The sequence below is a fragment of the Taudactylus pleione genome, unplaced genomic scaffold, assembly GCF_031769625.1.
Source record: "Taudactylus pleione unplaced genomic scaffold, aTauple2 ptg000011l, whole genome shotgun sequence".
NCBI lineage: Eukaryota > Metazoa > Chordata > Amphibia > Anura > Myobatrachidae > Taudactylus > Taudactylus pleione.
In genome coordinates, this window is record NW_028284414.1 from 52,501 (window position 1) to 77,073 (window position 24,573).

Consider the following 24,573-nt stretch of genomic DNA (forward strand, 5'->3'; position numbering starts at 1 on the left):
AGCCTCCTCGGTGCAGCTTGTAGTCTCCTGAAGCCAGAATCTGTATATACGGTACCTTCTATCAGTAATGTCTTTCCCCGAGCAGTTTGCAGGTGAAGGATCTCCCAGCACTTACAGGAATAAAAGCCCCATCTGACATTCTTCCAGCACTAGGGGGGGAAAAGCAGCATTTCAGCAGTGAAACGTTCCACCTGGCAGGGAGTGTCAGTTTCCAATTAGTGACAATTAAGCTGGAAAGAGCTCGGTAACGTTACTTTACACAGAGCTCGACGTGGGAGGCCATGTTGTGTCCACAGGGAAACCAGCAAAAACACTGATGTATAATGAAGGATTTCTGGTACAGGTGTCCGGCTTTCAGACACACGGCCAGAAATCTGCCCTCAGAAAACCAGGATCAGCGATCAGAACACCAGCCAGTGATGTAATGATACCCAGAAAGCCCAGGGGTGGATGAATTTGGGCAAGAATATAAAAACCAAAATGTTATACTTTTCATATATTGGGGCCGATGTAGTAATCTGATTGTTACATAAAATGATGCAAAAACTGCAGTTTCTGTAGAATTTAATGTATTGTTCCTATGCACTAATGGCTGAATGCAGGAGGTTTCACAGAACTCTCCGGCAAAGTGCTAATTAGCACTTCAGATCGCAGTCCCCATTATCATCAATGGGGACTACGATCCGACCCCTATGTATGTACTAAGGTCCTCATTCAGACCCACTCACGAGCGGCTGTCCGCTCGCAAGTGGGTCGATGGTCTGCACAGCGCATGCGCACGACGGAGGGAGCTCCGTCGTGCTCATGCGCGAGACGCGATGAGCGAAGGACTTTCCTTCGCTCGGAGTGTCTCATCAAAGGGGGCGTGCTGTCGATGTTGACTGACAGCACGTCCCCTTTGGTGGGCGTGCCGGGGGCGTGCCTGCCAGACGGAGGCGTTCCCAAGGGAACGCCTACCGTCTGAAGCCGGCCCCACTGACATCACTAGTGATGTCAGTGGGAGTGATTTTGGCTCTGATAGAGCCAAAATCACTCCTGGCCTTGCGGTTGAGAAACTCAACCACAGGCTTCAGCTGGCAGTTTCGATGGTTGCGATGGTCAAGACCATCGCGACCATCAACCTGCACGCTCGTATATGCTGTGGGTGGTGACCCACAGCTATACGAGCGTCCAGGAGGACGCTCCATATTAATGGAGGTGGGCCCTGATTCAGAGCGAGCGCTCTGGTCAGAGCGTCCGGCTCTGAATCAGGGCCTAAACTCCAAAACCCCAAACGTTTTTCGGAGTTTGGCCCAGGTGTAAACTGCTGTAAGCCTATGGAGGCTCCAGGTGCAGGGTAGAGATCTCTCGCTCAGCCCCCGGCCGGCTCCAGGAGCGGACACTGTAACGCACGCGCAGTGTCAGCTTCCCTGGGAGACGTCTTTCACTTCTGTGAAAGAATTACAATTTGCTGGGAATAAAATGCGCAGGGACAGCGGTTACCGCAACCGCTGTCCCTGCGAGTTCCTATTTGTACATAGCTGGTATTTTTTTTTTTTTATTAAAAATGAAAATATCTCCTGCAATATGGATAGATAATAATCACGGAAGTTTTGCGATTATTAGTACATAGGCCCCTTGAAGAGAGATAAAGTGAAGAGAAATAATCTGTAACATGACAGAAGCTGATTGGTTTATCTCTCTCCAATGGCGGGATGCATCAAAGGGAAAACTGCCGTCAAACCCCGAAAATGCGCCAAGCCCTGGAATGCGATGCACTCCGCTACTTGGTTGCGTTGGGTAACACTATCTTCATGATGGTGGTACCCATAGAAGCCTATTGGCTTCTCTTGGCTGACTGCTGATAGAGGGATCCAAACACCCCCCGAGGCACGTGTCCTTGTGTACATGCTCAGAAGGACGCAGGGGGCCCCTCACCGCAAACCCTGCACCCATAATATTACTTACCTCTCCGGAGTCCCACGTCGGCGTCCGGCGCTGTAAAACGACTGGAAAATGGCCATGGCGGCCATGTTCCCGTCGTTTGCACATGCACAGTAGAGGGAACATGGCAGTGGCGGCCATTTTCCCGGTGACCTGTGCATTCATTATAGACTCTGGGCACACTCTGGTGCCCAGAGTCTATAACTCCGGTGCTGGCTGCGCACAGCTCAGTGCGCTGCCGGGCGGAGACTGCACACGGGCCCTCTCCTCTCTAGAAATGCCCCTGAATATATAGCATTATACATATACAGGTTCAGTCTCCCATATCCAAATAATCCGAGATACAGAATTTAGGACACCTTTGCTTTCTGATGGTTCAATGTACACAAACTTTAAGTCACAAAATTATTTAAAATATTGTATAAAATGACCTGCAGGCTGTGTATAAGGTGTGTAAGAAACATATATATGTAGAAAAGGGCCCTAGACTGCACACCCTAAAATAAATCATTTATATTATATTATATATATAGGTGCAAACTGTGGAGACTATTGTTGCAAACACAAAAAGAAGAATTACAAGTGCACAACTCCAACATTACTTATTATATATAATAATACATTTTGCAATAAATAAATAGAGGTTTTGGCATAATCAAGGCCATGGTTATGGGCCTACCCACCGCGCCCAGGTAACCTCTGAGGGTGGGTCCCTAACATACTGGGGTTGAAATCCAGAGCGCAGGACATAGAGACACATAAATGCATTCTGTGCTTAGATTTGGGTCCCATCTCCTAGAAATCTCATTATGGTAGGCAAATATTCCAAAATACAGAAAAATCCAATATCCAAAATAGTTCTGCTCCCAAGCATTTTGGATATGGGATACTCAACCTATATGTAATCAATCACTGTCCACTACAAGCATATACAGCAGTAGGTAAGACAAAACAGACAGGATCGGATGCTCAGATCTCTGCCTGTAAGGGCAGATTACAGCAGTGCTACATGTGTCAGGATGGTTGCAAAACACTTGACATTCCTCCGTTCCCTGCTATTGTTGTGTCACTGCTAAATATTTACCCACCCAGTTTACAGACAGACAAGACATTCCTTTGTGGAGAGGATTTCAGTCATTTGATAGCTTAAACGTATTCTCACGCCGTTAGGGGTACGTAGGTTTGGATGCAAAGTCAGACCCCGGGAACGGTAAAAATAAAAAATTGGAAATAAACTGGTGTACAATGTAATTTTACACAGATTTTCCTCATACTTATCCTCTGGATGCTGGTCCAAAGACATACCAGTAGGTGAACTGGCTAATTTCCACCGATCACTGTAATCTGTACATTTAGCCGCAATATGTATTTTCTTGGTACCATACAAAGAAGCGATGAAAAAAAAAAAAACAACAACCAAAAAGTTATGCAGCGGAACGTGTTTTCAGTCGCACAACATGGACGTGTTCAGCGTGCATGCCGCAGCAACGTTTTCTGAGCCCACCCAATGTATTGCCCCGGCGTAGGCAGCCATTTTGTGGGCCGAACCAACTTTCATGAGACGGCAGCCCGTTCCATTCTCTAGGAATGCGAGAGGCTTCTCTGCAGGCTACTGAATCCGTTTCAAAGGTCGTCGCGTGACCTGAGGGGGAGGAGCTTTTTAAAGAAACCATAACAGCACAAAAAGTTTCCAGCGCTAAAAAAAAAATAAAATAAATAAAAATGCCCCAACTATTATAATAATACGTGAAGAGGAAGATCACGATAAAACGACGATCGAACAAGCAAGTCATGAAACAGCATACTATATCTGTAGACGAAAAACATGGTTTCCTAAATTTGGCAGAATATAATGATTTAAAAAATAGAAGCAATGGAATTAAACATTTTTTTTTTTTTTAAAAAGACAAGTTAAAATAAAATAATTTCGAACCTCTGAGCATCTTTTCAAATGACTTTTCTCATATTTTAAAATTCATTTTAAATTATCTTTTTGTAGACAATGATTAACTTATGACAAGAAAACCAGCATAAACATATTTGTATTAGGGGTGTGCACCGGCCACTTTTCGTGTTTTGTGTTTTGGTTTTGGATCTGGATCTTTCTTCGTGTTTTGGATCTGGATTGGTTTTGCCAAAACCACCCTTCCGTGTTTTGGGTTCTGGGTTTTGTGTTTTGGATCTGTATTTTTTTTAAAAAAAGCATAAAAACAGCTAAAATCAAAGAATTTGTTGGTTTCTCTGCTCCTATGCTATTATTAACCTCAATAACCTTAATTTCCACTCATTTCCAGTCTATTCTGAACACCTCACACCTCACAATAGTGTTTTCATGTCCAAAAGGTTGCACCGAGGTAGCTGGATGACTATGCTAAGCGACACGAGTGGGCGGCACAAACACGTGACCCATCTAGGAGTGACACTGCAGTGGCAGACAGGATGGCAGTTAGAAAAACTAGGCCCCAAACTGTACATAATGCAAAGAAAAAAAAGAAGTGCAAGATGGAATTGTCCTTGGGCCCTCCCACCCACCCTTATGTTGTATAAACAGGACATGCACACTTTAACAAATCAATCATTTCAGCGCCAGGGTCTGCCACACAACTGTGGCTGAAATGATTGGTTCGTTTGGGCCCCCACAAAACAAGCTGGCAATTAATGTGTCCCTGCACAAACTGGCTCTACGGAGGCAAGATGTCATCCTCATCCTCCTCATCCACCGATTCCTCACCCTCTTCAGTGTGTACATCCTCATCCTCACAGAGTATTAATTCGTCCCTGCTGGAACCACAGGTCCCTCTGTACGTTCTGGAGGCTGGTCTCCCTGGAAGAGTTGATAATTCATTTTATGAACATCATCTTCTCCACATTTTGTGGAAGCAACCTCCTACGCCTTTCGCTGACAAGGTTCCCGGCTGCACTAAACACTCTTTCGGAGTACACACTGGAGGGGGGGCAACTCAGGTAAAATAGAGCCAGTTTGTACAGGGACCTCCAAATTGCTTCTTTTTCCTGCCAGTACAGGTACGGACTGTCTGACATGCCTACTTGGATGCTGTCACCGATGTAATCCTTTAACAGACAGACGCATGCTTGTCGCTGCTGCTTTGAGGATTCAAGTGCGGCTACAGCCCACACAATTCACAAAGACAGAAAAAAAAAAAGAATATTTTTATTGTTTGTGGAGCACACTTTGAGGGTTACACCACCCTTTAACAGACAGACGCACGCTTGTCGCTGCTGCTTTAAGGATGCAGGTGCGGCTACAGCCCACACATTTCACAAAGACCGAAAAAAAAAAGAACAATATTTTAATTGTTTGTGTAGAACACTTTGAGGTGTCATCACCCTTTAACAGACAGACGCACGCTTGTCGCTGCTGCTTTAAGGATGCAGGTGCGGCTACAGCCCACACAATTCACATAGACCGAAAAAAAAAGAACAATATTTTAATTGTTTGTGTAGAACACTTTGAGGGTGTCACCACCCTTTAACAGACAGACGCACGCTTGTCGCTGCTGCTTTAAGGATGCAGGTGCGGCTACAGCCCACACATTTCACAAAGACCAAAAAAAAAAGAACAATATTTTAATTGTTTGTGTAGCACACTTTGAGGGTGTCACCACCCTTTAACAGACAGACGCACGCTTGTCGCTGCTGCTTTAAGGATGCAGGTGCGGCTACAGCCCACACAATTCACAAAGACAGAAAAAAGAACAATATTTTAATTGTTTGTGTAGCACACTTTGAGGGTGTCACCACCCTTTAACAGACAGACGCACGCTTGTCGCTGCTGCTTTAAGGATGCAGGTGCGGCTACAGCCCACACAATTCACAAAGACAGAAAAAAGAACAATATTTTAATTGTTTGTGTAGAACACTTTGAGGGTGTCACCACCCTTTAACAGACAGACGCACGCTTGTCGCTGCTGCTTTAAGGATGCAGGTGTGGCTACAGCCCACACATTTCACAAAGACCAAAAAAAAAAGAACAATATTTTAATTGTTTGTGTAGCACACTTTGAGGGTGTCACCACCCTTTAACAGACAGACGCACGCTTGTCGCTGCTGCTTTGAGGATGCAAGTGTGGCTACATCGCACACAAGTCACAAACACATTAAAAAAATAGTTTTTTATTTTTTGGAACACTTTGAGAGTTACACCACCCTTTAACAGACAGACGCACGCTTGTCGCTGCTGCTTTAAGGATGCAGGTGAGGCTACAGCCCACACATTTCACAAAGACCGAAAAAAAAAGAACAATATTTTAATTTGTTTGTGTAGAACACTTTGAGGGTGTCACCACCCTTTAACAGACAGACGCACGCTTGTCGCTGCTGCTTTGAGGATGCAGGTGGAATCTAGACGGGATTTGGAACCGAGGACACACTACCTCCATCAATTGTCTAAATCCCACTGCACTAATGTCGGATACCGGACGCACGTCTAACACCAACATAGCAGTCAAGGCCTCAGTTATACGTTTTGCTTCAGGATGACTGCTGTCGTACTTCATCCTCATCGCTAGGGACTGTTGGAGGGTCAATTGTTTAGTAAAAGTAGTGATGTTCCTACTTCCTCTCTGGGATGATGAACAACTCCCAGCAGCAGCAACAGCACTAGGAGGAAGAGGTTCTTGATCTTTCCCTATTTTATTTTTATCGGAGAAAGTTTGGTCCTCCATTTATGTTATATTGATATATATACGTGCGGCTAAAGCGCACACAAACACAGAAAATATTATTTTATTTTTGCTGGAGAGTAGTGCACTTTGTGGGTTACACCACCCTTTAAGAAATGAGCCAGCCGGCTCTTTACTTATGGGACACAGGCGCACGCTTGGCGCTGCTCCTTTGTTGATGCACGTGCAGCCACAGTGCACACAATTCACAAACACAGAAAATAATTTTTTTTTTGGTTTGGACTGGAGTGTACTTTCGGGGGTTACAGCACCCTTAACGGTCAAGCCAGCCGGCCCTTTACTTATGACACAGGCGCACGCTTGGCACTACTTTGTTGATGCACGTGCGGCTACTGCGCACACAATTCACAAACACAGAAAATAATTTTTTTTTTGGTTTGGACTGGAGTGTACTTTCGGGGGTTACAGCACCCTTAACGGTCAAGCCAGCCGGCCCTTTACTTATGACACAGGCGCACGCTTGGCACTACTTTGTTGATGCACGTGCGGCTACTGCGCACACAATTCACAAACACAGAAAATAATTTTTTTTTGGTTTGGACTGGAGTGTACTTTCGGGGGTTACAGCACCCTTTAACGGTCAAGCCAGCCGGCCCTTTACTTATGACACAGGCGCACGCTTGGCACTACTTTGTTGATGCACGTGCGGCTACTGCGCACACAATTCACAAACACAGAAAATAATTTTTTTTTAGGTTTGGACTGGAGTGTACTTTCGGGGGTTACAGCACCCTTAACGGTCAAGCCAGCCGGCCCTTTACTTATGACACAGGCGCACGCTTGGCACTACTTTGTTGATGCACGTGCGGCTCCTGCGCACACAATTCACAAACACAGAAAATAATTTTTTTTTTGGTTTGGACTGGAGTGTACTTTCGGGGGTTACAGCACCCTTAACGGTCAAGCCAGCCGGCCCTTTACTTATGACACAGGCGCACGCTTGGCACTACTTTGTTGATGCACGTGCGGCTACTGCGCACACAATTCACAAACACAGAAAATTTTTTTTTTTTGGTTTGGACTGGAGTGTACTTTCGGGGGTTACAGCACCCTTTAACGGTCAAGCCAGCCGGCCCTTTACTTATGACACAGGCGCACGCTTGGCACTACTTTGTTGATGCACGTGCGGCTACTGCGCACACAATTCACAAACACAGAAAATATATTATTTTTTTAGCACTTGGGGGGAGCACCCCTGATGGACAGAGCACCCCCTGGACAACACTACAGCACTCCTTTAGGACTGGGACACTGCACAGGACTTTGGAGTGGACACAGCCCCTATGGAGAACTGACTGCACAACACAGTCCAGCCAGCCCCTATGGACTTTGAAGTAGTGGACACAGCCCCTATTAACAACAGCAGCACAGCACAACACAGCCAGCCCCTATGGACTTTGAAGTAGTGGACAACAGCAGCACTACACTACACTACACTACACTACACTACACTACACAGCCCTAACTCCCACCCTCCCTCTTCACTGTCCACAGCCGAGTGAGAAAATGGCGCCGACGTGGGTACCTTATATAGGATCCAAAACCCGCGAGACTCGGAAGGCGGGAAGATGACGTTTTGCCTCGATTTCAGAATCCGAGTCAGGCGGGAAAAGTCGAGCCTGACTCGGATCGGACTCGGATCGGGGGGGGCTCGGGGGGGTTCGGATTTCAGAAATCCGAACCCGCTCACCCCTAATTTGTATCCGCACAGACTGATATTTTCTAAGTTGTAAATATGATCCTTCCCCCTCATCTAGTAATTATTGTCTATAACTTGTTATGGGGGGGGGTGCACCCAGGAACAGAATAAACTTAGAAGAAACAAAAGAACATGTGTTCCTACTACGGGGCACTAACAAAATCATGTTGTATATTAATATTGTTCAGTCATGATCTGGGAATCAAGAATAAAGGCAATTTGCCCAAAAAGTATAACATATTACATTTATTACATAGCTTTAAAAAAAGAATAAATTACAAGCAAGCGAAATATGACAACTATTAAAAATGGAGTAAGAAAATTTATTGACGTGTCTTGTGTTCAGTGTGTTAATTCTGATATTTTATATTGATCCTATCCTTATTTTTATTTAGTGTACTTAAGTATGATCCCAGGGATAGAAAGCATATGATAACTGGGTTCTGGAATATACCTAATGATCCTATCAATTGAGCCTACATAAATCTTCAAATATCGATAGACTGGTGGCTTAATAAGACAATAACATAACAGTTAAGCTGCATACACACACGATTTTTTGAACGATTATCGTTAAACGATATCGTTTGAAAAAATCGTTCACTTTCGGAGTCAAACGATGAACGATAATCGTTCATGCGCGTTCACTTTTGTAGTTCAGTCAGACTTGTCAACTCAACGATTTTCATTAAGGGAATATGCAACAATCGTTTGTAGTTCAAAAAAATTGTTCATTAGACTTTAAAAAATCTGACAGATAATCTGACAGAAAATCGTTCATAAAATCGTTGGTAACAAAATCGTTGTGTGTGTATGCTGCTTCAGAGGGGTATTCAATATGAAACGTTAACTTCACTGTCGAAGTTAACATCTCATATCGGAGTTTTTACCTGCGTTAAAATATCGGGCGCGCTCCCGCTTATCCCCGTATTCAATATAAAATTAACGAAAACGGGAAACTCCGAAGTTGGATTTGCGTAAAGTTACGAATTTTTCCTTAAAAAAATTGTAAGACCCCCCTAAAGTAGTAAAAACATGGGGGATCACTATGGGTACCCCCGTTTTAGGCTTTAATTGAAAGTCGGGGATTTAAATTGCCGCAGCAGGTGTTTTTTTTTCTGACATTTAAGAAGTGATGCAGAAGAGCACTTAGGTTATTTTTTTAATTTTTTTAAGTGGTCCCATCAAATTTGGGGTACATGAAAATGGGTACTAGCATATTTTTAAGTCCCTAAAGTAAGTTTTTAAAAATTCTGCATTTGTGCACCTGCCGCTATAAATCTATTCTAGAAAGCATCTGCCGCTATAACTCTATTCTAGAAAACACGTGCCGCATACTTGCAGAATAGCCCTGAACCTATTTCCCTATTGTTAAACAATTTTTTCCCATTTTTTTTTACCCCAATTTTTAAAATAATTTTTTGGGGTGTCCCTATTTTTTTTTAAAACTTTTTTTGACACTTTTTTAAATGTCAGTCCCAGTGCAGGCTATTTTTTTTTAAGCCTGCACCCCTAAACCCCAATTCTGCACTTTTTTTCGACACCTATTAAATGGTGAAAACTTATCCCCGTTTTTTAATCAAAGACTCTTCAAAACTGCGATAAGTCTTTGAAATTGAATACGGTGTAAAACTAAAACCTGCGATAATGATGTCATACCTCCGATATTAACGCAAAAACGATGTTATCGCACCCATATTGAATACCCCTGTAAGAGCTCCAATGTATTTTGATATTGATGGCTATATTATTAAATCATCAAATGAATACGGACCTGTATTATTAATCAATTATTGTCTTCTTAATTAAGTCACCATTCGTGGAGAGAAGCGATCACACTGATCACACCCCCCCCCTGAATTTGCGCTGGGCTGAGAGGCTCACAGCACCCCCCCCTTCCTCGCCGATGCGGCTCTTGAAGCCCCTACCCACCGCATCAAAGGTTTGGTGCATAAGAGAAATGCAGTCAAACCTGCATTTTTGGGGTTTGACCGCATTTCTCACTTTGCTGCAACCTGCCCATAGAGTGGATTGAGATAAAGTACCAACCAATCAGCTCCTAACTGCCATGTTACAGGCTGTCACAGTTAGTAGCTGATTGGATGGTACTTTATCTCTCTGCAAGGCTTAGAACATAGACCCCATGTAGTGAGCAGAGAGACTTTGGAACGCCCCTCCTTTCCCTGCCAACACATGGCATGCTGAAAACTGTGCGAGTCTGGCAGCCATACTTGTTTTCCAGCCAGAGAGATTTTGAAAGGAGATTATGGTTTGTAGGAGTATAGCTACGAAAGGGGACTAACAGATGCATGATTCAAATGGTATTTAAGTTAATATTTAAATGAAACAAAAAAAAAACACCTTTGTTGGATTGCGGCTTTGCTGCGTTAAGCCGGGGGAGTCTAACTCCTACATCATTCAAGCAATTCAGGTAGGTGTGGTAGTGGTAGTGGGGGGGGGGGGTGTTTATGAAATGTAAAGTCTACAGATGTAAAGTAGCAGCAGGTAAGTCTATTAATTTGATATAGTCCTCTTATTAAATTTGATTGCTATTAATATCATGGGGGGGGGATCTTAATATAATGCTGGGGCTTTAAAACTAAAGTGCTTTTTATTGATTTTGTAGCATAAGCAAAACAAACCTCCCCGACCCATAACCCGACTAATAATCATAATAAAAAATAATAATTAAAAAAAACACATCGCAGGGTTTGCAATACTATGTGGGGTACATAAAAGGCTAAGGGGCCTATTTATCAAGGTGTGTTCCATAACAATATGCTGAAACTGTAGTTTCTCCATAAATGTATGTATACCCTCTATGTAGCCGCCTACTGCTGCAGATTGCAGTCCCCATTATTGTCCATGGGGACTATAGTCTGACCCCTATGTACCATTCTGTTTATGCCTAGGGAGGCAGTGTTGCTCTTACGGTCCAGCTCCTGAACCTAACACTGTGTGCATGCATCCTTGCAAGTTATCTTTAGTACACATAAGGGAAATATTTGTTAAAAAAAAAAAAAGTCTGCCGCGATGCTGACTGGTAATAATGTCGGCATTGCTGCGATTATTAATGCACAGTCTTCCAGGTGTGCAGAGGGAGGCCTAGAGTTTTCACTAACGACGCCGTTTTCCAGGATGTACATTGAACCTCTCTCGTTCCCACACTGAACTCCAACAGCTAAAAGATATGAAATCCTGGATAAGCTGAACCATATACAGATATAGTCCATGGTGAAAGGTCGTCAACGTAACTTGCTGAAGAAGTGATGCAGTAATTAATTAATTAGTGGCACCGACACCCGGTCTTCTGCTTGTAGAGACAACTGGTGCCAGTGGAACAGAGCAGAGCGGTGAAACGCGTCACGCTCCCCGAAACGCATCACCTCTTGCGAGAAAATCATCTCAGACATGAAAACTTCTATACAATATGCATTGTTTTAAGAAAAAAAATCCCCATACAGCCTGTCGGTAGAATGTGCCTTTAAGGCAAATACAGTGTAACGGAGAGTAATTCTGTAAGACTGGATATAACGAGGTGCCGCCAGACGCAAATCCCCTGGTTGCTGGATCAAACACTGACCTGTGACCGGCTAGCACAGATATTACTCTGTAATACTTCGCACCTAATACCCAGGTGCTCATTAGGAACCGCCGCTTCAGTTCCACTCACAAAATCATAACAGATTATTTTTGTATTTGGTTCAAGTCTCAGAAAACTTCTTTGGGTTTTCATTGGTTAACGCAGGCTCCCCCCCCCTCCCACTCTTATCCTCTCACAAAACTGATAACAGATGTGCGCTAACTCCTTCAGGTTGTGTTGAAGTAGAACACAGCCACTGAACAGCTCCAGAAACCCCCTGAGAAGCCCTGTAAATATAAAGCAGTTGTCTATACTCTATGTAGTCGTTCTTAACCCTATGTCGTCAGGAATATGTACAGTAATAGCATAAAGCACCATTATCAGTGGTTTCATTGCAACATCAATTATAATTGCTTTTTTTTATCATTTCATTATAATGAAAAAATTACATTTTAATTGCATTATTTCAAATTGTATTATATTATCCTCGCCAGATAAATCAGACAAGACAGCTGAAGCATTAAACACAAACAGTAGATCTTGCCAGCTAAAAATGTTCACCAACAGCAGCACCGCAATGCACGTGGGACCCAGCAATATGAACGCAGAATTAAAGGTGATGTAATGTGTACAGGGGGAAGCGACCTTAAAGTCATACGAACAGATGATATGGAGGTCAGCAAAGAGTAGTAACAGCAATTAGGGTCCCTGGCTGTATAGGAAGAGGTGTTAGTAGGTTAGATCGATCGCCACTCTATTAGGTCACACTGGTAAGTAGGCGCCTGGGTACAGTACCTTCCCCCATAGCCACAGCCATTGCTTACACCGGATCATTCAAACAGATTGTCACTTCGCCACAGAGCTGGTTAGCTTCAGTATTAGTAACACAACTAACAACCCCCCCCCCCCTTATTGTGATGTCAGACGTATGCACCAAGTACAAGCCAGAATTATTCTGAGACCTCCTACATTATGCCACATTTACCCCAGATTAAGATTACATCCTTGGTACAGATACCAGGAAGATGTACTAAGCTCTGGAGAGTGGTAAACTACCAGCCCAACAGCTCCTAACTGTCATGTTACAGGCTGTGGGGTAGACGTGCTTAACCTTGGAGACAGAAAAAGTGGAGAGAGACCAAGTACCAACCAATCGTGTCATTTTTCAAACACATGAAAGTTAGTAGCTGATTGGTTGGTACTTTATCGCTCTCCTAAACCTCATCACATTGTGAACCATATGAGATACAGACGGTGTCTTTTTACACGGTGGCTTCAGTCACGCCAAATCGATTCTCTCGGTGCGCAAGGTCCTGGGCGACTTGGCTGTGACCAGCATTCTTTTTCACTTAAAATGTTCATCTTATTCACATACATAAAACAACTCTGAGGGGGGAATTCAATTGTTCTGCCGACGCCTGACAGAGCAATTCAATTGTTGCTCTGTCACGGCGCTATAGCCGCTGGCATTTCTGCATGCACACAGGAGGATGCGAGCAGAAATGTGTCTGAAACACCCTGGTTAGGGCGCGCTAAGGGCCTGATTCAGAGCCGGACGCTCTGACCAGAGCGCTCGCTCTGAATCAGGGCCCTCCTCCATTAAAATGGAGCGTCCTCCTGGATGCTCGTATAGCTGTGGGTGACCACCCACAGCATATACGAGCGTCCAAAAAGATGGTCACGATGGTCTTGACCATCGCGACCATCGGACTTGCGACGGAAATCCTGCGGTCGGGTTTCCCAGCCACAAGTCCTGGAGTGATTTTGGCTCTATCAGAGCCAAAATCACTCCCACTGACATCACTAGTGATGTCAGTGGGGCCGGCTTCAGACGGTAGGCGTTCCCATGGGAACGCCTCCGTCTGGCAGGCACGCCCACCAAAGGGGGCGTGCTGTCACTCACCATCGACAGCACGCCCCCTTTGGTGCGAGACCCGGAGCGACAGCTTGGCTGTAGCAGTCCGGGTCTCACGCATGCGCACGACGGAGCTCCCTCCGTCGTGCGCATGCGCAGTGGGGAACATCGACCCACTTGCGAGCGTACTGCCGCTTGCGAGTGGGTCTGAATGACCCCCTAAGTACATTGTAGTTGCTATTTAACAAAGGCTGGACGCAGAAGATAACAGAAATAGCTCCTACATAAAAAAAACAACAACTTAGGCCCTCATTCAGAGCCGTACGCTCTGAGCAGAGCGCACGCTCTGAATGAGGGCCGGGCTCCATTTTCATGGAGCGTCCTCCTGGACGCTCGTATAGCTGTGGGTCACCACCCACAGGCTATACGAGCGTGCTTTTTGATGGCCGCGATGGTCGAGACCATCGCGACCATCGAAATTGCGAGCCGGAGCCTGCGGTTGAGGTTTTCAACCGCAAGCTCCGGAGTGATTTTGGCTCTATCAGAGCCAAAATCACTCCCACTGACATCACTAGTGATGTCAGTGGGCCGGCTTCCCGTGGGAACGCCCCCGTCAGGGAGGCACGCCCCCGGCACGCCCACCAAAGGGGGCGTGCTGTCAATCAACATTGACAGCACGCCACCTTTGATCGGACACAACGAGCGAAGGACTTTCCTTCGCTCGTCGCGTCTGGCGCATGCGCACGACGGAGCTCCCTCCGTCGTGCGCATGCTCAGTGCATAACATCGACCCACTTGCGAGCGGACAGCCGCTCGCGAGTGGGTCTGAATCAGGCCCTTAGTTCCTCAAATAGTGTCAGCCTATGGGTTACAGGGCCTGATTCAGCAAGGATCGCTATTCTGGTTATACGCATGCAACACAGTGGCTAATATTGCTTACTTCAGCGCACGCTATGAGGCCTCAGGCTGCATCTGGTATCGCAGTGGATAATTTATACACACCAATGCAACACCGTCCCAATGCACTGGCACGCCAGACTTTGCCCGACCACACCCCAGTCACCACCCACAAATGGCACTACCTGTCAATCACTCTGTCATGGGTCTGCGGAGCGTCTGCGATCGCAGTGGCTAGTTCGTGCACCCGCATTATGATGCATACGCAGTATGCGACAATCGGCCGATTGCGTGCGTATTAGCAACGTCGTTCCTTGTTGAATCAGGCCCCCACAGTTCCCCCGGATCTTTGGCGCCCTCCTTAGCAACCTACACTGCGCACATCCGTGGCCTGATGAGTGTATGCGCCTGAGGTAACCAAGGTCCAAACAGTGACGTGAAGTGCCAGCTATCATTGCACTTATTCACGCTTTGCCGCGATGTGTCACGGAAAGAGAAATTTGTTCAATTGGCCTGAAAAGTCACCTGTTTCCAGAACATGTGGCAAATAGCGTACGTACATGCAGGATGGGTACGGGATCCAGATAGTCGGAATACCGACACCCCAACGGATTTTGGTATTTTAATCCAAATCTTAACCCTTACTTTAACCTTTACCCTCTCGCAGCTTACCGCTGTCGGTATTGTGACCGTCGCACGCACCTATTACCGCAGAAAACCGCAAAACGGACCTACGTTTATCTCATCATCAGGTCCAAAGGGGTTGCTTCCGAGGCCCACACCGCAACCGCGTCTTTTATTGCAATTGCTTCGGTGGCTTTATGCTAATAAAAGTATAATAAATAATATGCAGCCGCAACCATCGGAGATACCATGCTAGGAGCAGGATCTCCGTCACATATTGGCCTCCAATGTACGCAATTGAGCGCCTGAGTTCAGAACGATTCCTGCGACACTCCCATAGCACGCTCATCACGCCATGGAACTCATGAGAAAAACGCTAATTTACGTGAAAATCCACGTTGTATCCGACTCAGATCAAAGTCTTTATTTCTCAATGTAAGAATTTCGGGGCCTGTGACCATCACTCTGGGACGAGGAACATTAATTTTTAAACAAATTAGGCTTTTAGCCAATACTCGGAGACAAATCCTGAATTAGCCAGGAATAATATTTTGCCAGAACGAGTTGTAACATTTGCAGCCCATTAGTGACAGTCGAGCAGACATTTGTGACGGTTCCAGCCCTGTTCTGCCGCTAATGCGCAGCTCCGCCGCAGAGAGCGGCAGACTGAAGGAGTGCCTGATGGGTAACACCCGACAGCCTGCCAAAATCCTCACAGCTATTGTACCACAGATCACTAAGCTGGAAAACCAACGTGGTTTCATTTATTAGGTTTACACAAGAGAACAATGAACGCCGAGGCACCGACATGAGACGGCTTCCACTACACGGCAGATCGGCAACATGTTTCAGCCTCTCACACGCTACCATATCAAATTAAAATCCCTCTCCTATTTTATCATTAAGACAACCACTCTGCAAATGGAATTCATAACAAGGGCACAAAAGCTTTTGTCTCTGTAACTTAATCTCTTTGCCTTAAAGCAAAACTAGAAAAAAAAAAAATGAACACGGGGAATTCTCCTCTGCGAGTTGTACATATCGGATAGGCACGACGGGACAGAAGGATTTAGGTCTATCCCAGGTGGATGAAGCAATACAAAATTAAACATACTGCCCTAACCACACAGTCCGATAACCGCACCGAGCATCAGGCGCATGTGCGAATCGGACACACACGACCAGGGAAACTGTACGAGAGCTTGGGTTAAGAGGCCCCTTCATTGCCAGCTTGTAGCAGACCAGTCTATGCGGCCTAAGCACCCGGGGTGCACGCAGGACGATAGTGGCCATTTTGCCAACCATGTTTCTATTCCAGATGGTTCGGAATCGCAAATATTATGGAGCGACATTGAACAGTGATAGTGTAGCGATGGCGGCCAGATAGCACCGTACAAGAGCGCTGTATAGAATAATAGCCTGTGATACCTTATAATGTGTATCACTCCACGCACCGCCAGGATAGTTAAGTGAGGACACTGGTTCTCTTTAGAAGGTTTGATAAATCTCCACCAAAGGCTTCTAATTGTGGCTGTCCCGTCTGGGGATGGTTGGGGAGTATGAATATAGGCTATTTCTAATTCACATATAGGTACAAACCCTCCCGATATTAGGCCAAGTGTCTCCCCCTCTTCACCAGTGTATACGACAGGCGTCATGTGAGTGGACAACCGTGGCCCCGTCCAATCAGTCTCTCTGCATTTGAGACCGTGAGTTAGCAATGCCGGGGAGCAATGCCAGGGATTTCTTAATGCACGGCAAACAAAGATAACATTATTATTATTATTATTATTGATGAACATTATTAATATTATTGTTATTAATAATGATAACAATAATATTAATTCTAATATATAATAATGCAAATACATAAAAATAATAATAACATAAAAATGCTAATTATAATTTATTAATGATGTAACCATGGTTAAGGGTTAAACTAAGTACTGTACTCATAAAGGATTGTAATATTTATAAATGTAAAATTTGTGAGGTAAAGTATATGTATTTAATTGTATTCATGTACATGGCCCTTCTATAATTTATGTATACAGGTATATCTATTTCACTAGCGCACGCAGGGGGGGGTTTCTGAGTACCAACTATTTTTTTTATTTTCAGAGACAGAAACAGACTTGTCTCCATCTCTGCATAATCAGCGGGCCACCCTCGGAGCTGCCCAGCTGCTGCCTGTTCAGCTGTCAGCGCTTCTGCGTCAGGTGCTGTCATACCTACTGACACGGAAGCGCTGACAGCTGAACCGACATTGGCCGGGCAGCGCGCAGTGATCACCAGGGACTGGATTGGAGGCCCGGACAAAGAGGGGGTCCCGCACGCCCGGCACCGCCGCTCCCGACCCACGCGCCCGCTAAACTGCAGTGTAAAGCCTTCAAGATAGTTTTTTTTTTCATTTGGAGAGAGAGAGATGGTGAGACCCGGCGGCCGGCGTGCATGTCGTTATGCCGCGCCACTGACAGCAGAGGTCTTTGAGCCGCGGCTTTTGACTGAGGAGCTACTACAAGCAGCAGGTAAGTGTGGGGTTGGGGCTGGATGTCTGGGGCAGGTACTGGGAGGCTGGCTATCGGGCTGGGGCTGGCTGTCTGGAACAGAGGCTGGCAGTGTGGGGCAGGGGCTGGCTATCTGGGGCTGGGTGGCTGTTTGGCTGCGGCAGGGGCTGGCTGGGACTGGTTGTTTGGGGCTGATATATATGTGTGTATGTATATGTAAAAATATATATATATTATAAATGGAAACCCCCCCTTAAAAATCCTGTGTTTGCCCCTGTATTTTGTGTATTTACATGGAAGTTTATATGGTACTTATTGCTTTGGTGGGGATGTGACTCATTGTATGGGTTACACACACACTAGAAGAATGGGCGGAGTGATCTAGCTGGGAGTGGTTTGGTTCCTGTCAGGAAAAGAAGGGCAGGGACAGAGGGCCTGATTCAGAGCCGCTCGCTATTTGCGGTCATTCGTTTAAAAAAAAGGGGTGGCTATTCAAATGAACCGTTCGCACTTTGCGGTCTGTTCACGCCTCTAAGTCTGAACGAGCGAGCAAAACTTGCGGTCGAAATTTTGAAAAATACGCCCCCTGGCCGCTCGCATCCTAAGTCATGTCCGCTATTTATTAGATTAATCGAGTACATCGAACAGCGTATGAACTGCTCGCTATTCTTGTGGTTGGTTATTTCAACCGCTATTTTGCGAGTAGTTCTGACTAAAAAAAAACCAAGTGACGTGGTCGCTGACGCTGCTGTATTAATTATGCACACCCATAAAACGCCCGTTTTGACCTTTAAGCACGCCTGCGTTCTGATCTCCACTCCCCGTTTTCAAGCACCTTCCCCTGTTACCACCCACATACGCCTCCTCCTGTCACTCAAAATAGCAGGCATTCGCTATTTTGCGAACAAACGATTTTCGGCCGCACTGACTGGTTCGCGCATGCGTATTACAATCCGTACGCATGCGCAGTTGTGCGAACATCGCTCAGTGCGAACGAGCGGCTGCTTATGAGCGGCTCTGAATCAGGCCCAGAGAGCGATAAGAGGAGCTGCCAGCAGACTGAGAGGGCTGGTGTGCTCACCCCCCCCCCATGTCACAGGTGGCAGCTGAGAGGTAGATAGGCTCCTGGGCACAGGGGGGTGGATTCGGAGAGGGATCGTGGAAGCTAGTAGGAGCAATGGTTCCTGCCTTGCCAGAAAGGCGGCTGTCGGTGCTGATGTTTGTCAGGAGTGGGTACAGGACAGCGGCACCCTGGCTGGCAGCTCTGATCTCCTGGGCTGGTGAGCAGCGGCAATGGTGGAAGCTGCTAGCAGTGAGGATGCAGCGGCTGTAGCATCCAGTGACCAGGGGTACAGAGCTGTAGCGGGAAGGCAGCAAAGCTCTCTGTCGGACTTCTGATTGGCTATCCTATCTGATGAAGGCAGCATAGCTCTATGCCTGGCAGTGGATTGGCTATCCTATCTGATGAAGGCAGCATAGCTCTATGCCTGGCAGCGGATTGGCTATCCTATCTGATGAAGGCAGCATAGCTCTATGCCTGGCAGCGGATTGGCTATCCTATCTGATGAAGGCAGCATAGCTCTATGCCTGGCAGCGGATTGGCTATCCTATCTGATGAAGGCAGCGCAGCTCTATGCCTGGCAGCTGATTGGCTATCCTATCTGATGAAGGCAGCGTAGCTCTATGCCTGGCAGCTGATTGGCTATCCTATCTGATGAAGGCAGCGTAGCTCTATGCCTGGCAGCTGATTGGCTATCCTATCTGATGAAGGCAGCATAGCTCTATGCCTGGCAGCTGATTGGCTATCCTATCTGATGAAGGCAGCATAGCTCTATGCCTGGCAGCGGATTGGCTATCCTATCTGATGAAGGCAGCATAGCTCTATGCCTGGCAGCTGATTGGCTATCCTATCTGATGAAGGCAGCATAGCTCTATGCCTGGCAGTGGATTGGCTATCCTATCTGATGAAGGCAGCATAGCTCTATGCCTGGCAGCGGATTGGCTATCCTATCTGATGAAGGCAGCGTAGCTCTATGCCTGGCAGCGGATTGGCTATCCTATCTGATGAAGGCAGCGTAGCTCTATGCCTGGCAGCGGATTGGCTATCCTATCTGATGAAGGCAGCGTAGCTCTATGCCTGGCAGCTGATTGGCTATCCTATCTGATGAAGGCAGCGTAGCTCTATGCCTGGCAGCTGATTGGCTATCCTATCTGATGAAGGCAGCGTAGCTCTATGCCTGGCAGCTGATTGGCTATCCTATCTGATGAAGGCAGCATAGCTCTATGCCTGGCAGCTGATTGGCCATCCTATCTGATGAAGGCAGCATAGCTCTATGCCTGGCAGCGGATTGGCTATCCTATCTGATGAAGGCAGCGTAGCTCTATGCCTGGCAGCGGATTGGCTATCCTATCTGATGAAGGCAGCGTAGCTCTATGCCTGGCAGCGGATTGGCTATCCTATCTGATGAAGGCAGCGTAGCTCTATGCCTGGCAGCTGATTGGCTATCCTATCTGATGAAGGCAGCGTAGCTCTATGCCTGGCAGCTGATTGGCTATCCTATCTGATGAAGGCAGCGTAGCTCTATGCCTGGCAGCTGATTGGCTATCCTATCTGATGAAGGCAGCATAGCTCTATGCCTGGCAGCTGATTGGCTATCCTATCTGATGAAGGCTCCAGTAGCTGATGGGGGAAATGACCATGGGCACAGTTACAGGAGAAATTTGGGGGAGTGAAGCAAGTTTCATTAGTCACGTTGTTCGGATGTTGGAGGGATTTCATGCAATGTATCTGTTTAGCACTACCAGGAGATTAGTAGCGATTACACAGGAATGAAACAATCGTTGCTGATATATATATATATATATATATATATATACACACACACATACATACATACACACACTTTCGGTGTTAATGAGTTGCAATCTAAGTCTATAGCTGCATGTAAATTACCGGAGGATATTGGAGCCCATGATAATTACAACACTGCTCCTAGCTTATACATCGGCTGTGCATTGTAGAGCTGGTCACTCTAATTCAATGCTAAACACTATTTGAGATACGTTGTCATAGTACTTGGATTCACATGTAAGGTCACATGTTGTCTCTGTAATGTTTTGGGTCTATTTGCCTATATAAGGAAAAAGTGTTAAATATACAGTATATCGAATATTGTCTTATTTACCTGGAGTAGTGACGAGGGGAATCCGAGGTTATCCAAGACACAGATGGTTTGTTATTATAACTGTACAATTGCAATATACACAGTGTGCAACATACACAGTATCCTACACAATAGGCGATAGAGGGTATAGCACTAGGCACCTGGCTTACCCAAGCGAGCCAGGTGAATAGAATACCAGTTAAGACAGCTTGGGTGGAGGCACTGATAAAAGTCACCACTTAGAGAGAGGGTAAGGGTGGGTACAGTAGACTTTGGCCCGTATCCAATTTGAGGCGAAAAGCCGTTTTTGCGTGTTTTTGGCGGAAACTTATTTAATTTTCGCCTGTTTTGATTTCACTCCGTATTCCATTTGAAAGACTTTCCGCCTAGGCAGAAAGTCAATGCAATGTAATAGGCGGAAAAGTTTCGCCTATGAATAGCAGGCAGAAAAAAGTGCAGAATTGGGGTTTTGGGGTGCAACGTTGCGGGAACCCCAGTGCAGCCTTCAGACAAAACTGTGTAAAAAAAAATTTCAAAAAGACTTAACACCCCCAAAAAAAATCACTGTGAATTTGGGGGGGAAGAAAAAATAAAATGTTGGGGAACAAAGCTAAAAACTAGCGAACTTGACTCTGGGGGGGGTCCCCAAGTATGCTCCAAGCGTTTCTTTTCATTGCAGGTGCCTGCGGCAGGTGGATTTTTCATGATTTTTTCAAGTTAACTTTTAAATATGCTGACCCCCATTTTCAAGTACCCCAAATTTGCTGGGATAGGTTATTTGCTGCAAACAAAAAACTACTGAATACTATTCTGCACCACTTATACAAAAATGCTATTTAGCAGCTACTGAGCCCGTTTGAAAACACCAAATACCTTCAGCAAACCAAATCGGGGGGTATCATAGGTAACCCCCCATGTCAGAGCATCTTTTGGAGGGTGTCAGGCTGATTTCCCCAAATCTGACAGGACTTCCCGCTTGTTTTAGTTTCGCCGTGTCCCGTTTTCGCCTACTTTTAAATTGAATACGGCGATACGCGAGCATGCGCGCGATACTTTTCCACCTGCAAAACATGCGAAGTAGGTGAAAAAGTATCGCGGGTCCGCTCAAATTGAATACGGCTCTATATGGGAGTTGGTATCCCGGTGACCCTTTACAGAGGTAAAAGGGGTATTACATCTATAAATAATAATAATAATAATGATAAATAATATTATTATTATCATAATAAAAAACACAACAGGGAACGTCTATTTGCCATTTAATGACAGAGGCACAGAGTTAGCCCAGAGCATGTATTTGCTCCATGCGATAAGTCATCTGGGCTGTAACGGTGGTTTGAGGCTAATTCTGGATAAATCAGGAAATACTGATGTAATTCCTGCAATAACAGATTTTCTTTGTTCCAACATACAAGCCGTGCATTCTGGAGAATCCCCTCATCACCACCAGGACCCCCCTTATCTCCCCAAGTCACATCCATCTCTGGCTCCCAGTCATCCCAGACATGCACATTGCTGCTTCCCATGAGATGAGGAAATCACAGCCATCCTGCAGGAAAGACACAAACCAGACCAGCCTGTACTCAGCGAGGAGGGGGTCACACGCTGGGGGGGGGGGGGGGGGGTGCAGAGAGATCTGTACATGTAACATAGGAGAGCGGTTAGCATTACCAGCAAAGGCAGAAGATTGTTGTAGTGATTATACAAGTCTCTTTATTTACACCCTAATGATCATAATGAGAGGAGATCCCACGATGTGCAGCGTATCAGATACAGACTGCTCTGTGTGCGCTCAAATTGCACAGCGAAAAGGATCTTGGGTAGAATATAGAATAAGCAGCGCCACCTAGTGGCCACATGTTAATGAACAATGTAGCCTGCTCGCAGGATTAGCCATCTGAAGCACCGCTTTTCAAAAAATAAATAAAGTAAGTTGTACATAACTATATGGAGGTCATTTTTTTTGTTGTGGAGAAAGGGGGCAGGGATGGGGGGCAGGACAGGAAAAAACAAATGAAAGACAGGAAATTAAAATTTGAGGCTTATAGGATAAATTTATAGAACTCTAATTTGTCCTCGGTTATTGTTGAAATAACACAAGCAGATTTATCATATAAAGAAAACCTGTGTGTTGGCTTGTGGCTTAATGTCTGAATTTGTATTACAAGTGAGATTTTATTTTCCGGTCCTATTTAATGCTGGCGTTGGTCCATTACTTACAGTGGGTGTGTGTGTACGTTATCATATGTACTGTGTGTGTGTGTGTGTGTGTGTGTGTGTGTACGTACCATATGTACAGTGTGTGTGTACGTACCATATATAGTGTGTGTGTAAGTGCCATATGTACAGTGTGTGTGTACGTACCATATGTACAGTGTGTGTGTACGTACCATATGTACTGTGTGTGTGTGTACGTTACCATATGTACAGTGTGTGTGTACGTACCATATGTACAGTGTGTGTGTACGTACCATATGTACTGTGTGTGTGTACGTTACCATATGTACTGTGTGTGTGTACGTTACCATATGTACTGTGTGTGTGTGTACGTACCATATGTACTGTGTGTGTGTGTGTACGTACCATATGTACTGTGTGTGTGTGTGTGTGTGTACGTACCATATGTACTGTGTGTGTGTGTAAGTACCATATGTACTGTGTGTGTACGTACCATATGTACAGTGTGTGTGTGTACGTACCATATGTACAGTGTGTGTGTGTACGTACCATATGTACTGTGTGTGTGTGTACGTACCATATGTACTGTGTGTGTGTGTACGTACCATATGTACAGTGTGTGTGTACGTACCATATGTACAGTGTGTGTACGTACCATATGTACTGTGTGTGTGTACGTACCATATGTACAGTGTGTGTGTACGTACCATATGTACTGTGTGTGTGTGTACGTACCATATGTACTGTGTGTGTGTGTACGTACCATATGTACAGTGTGTGTGTACGTACCATATGTACAGTGTGTGTGTACGTACCATATGTACTGTGTGTGTGTGTACGTACCATATGTACTGTGTGTGTGTACGTACCATATGTACAGTGTGTGTGTACGTACCATATGTACAGTGTGTGTGTACGTACCATATGTACAGTGTGTGTGTACGTACCATATGTACAGTGTGTGTGTACGTACCATATATACTGTTTGTGTAAGTACCATATGTACAGTGTGTGTGTACGTACCATATGTACTGTGTGTGTGTACGTACCATATGTACTGTGTGTGTGTACGTACCATATGTACTGTGTGTGTGTACGTACCATATGTACTGTGTGTGTGTACGTACCATATGTACTGTGTGTGTGTACATACCATATGTACTGTGTGTGTACACTATGGCCCTCATTCAGAGCCGCTCGCAAAAAGCGAGCGCTCGCTTTGAATGAGGGCGGCCGCTTTTGTTTTAAAAGCCGGCCTCCTGGCCGCTCGTTAAGCTGTGGGTGACCATCGGGGCTTGCGACGAGACCCTCGGGGTAGGGCCCCCCCCGTCTACAAAACGGGGCGAGCTGTCGATCAACAGCCGTGTTTGTAGTGAGCTCCGGAGCTAATGAATTTGTCACTCGTTCCAGGGCTTGCGAGCGCATAGTGTGTCATCATGG

At 45.6% G+C, this 24,573-nt stretch overlaps 1 protein-coding gene across 2 annotated transcripts in view; it reads right to left on the reverse strand.

The window, feature by feature from the left end:
* LOC148542636 (protein dispatched homolog 1-like) overlaps positions 1-24,573 on the reverse strand; it is a 76,473-nt gene that overhangs the window by 45,682 nt on the left and 6,218 nt on the right. The gene's annotated exons all lie outside the window — the stretch shown is intronic.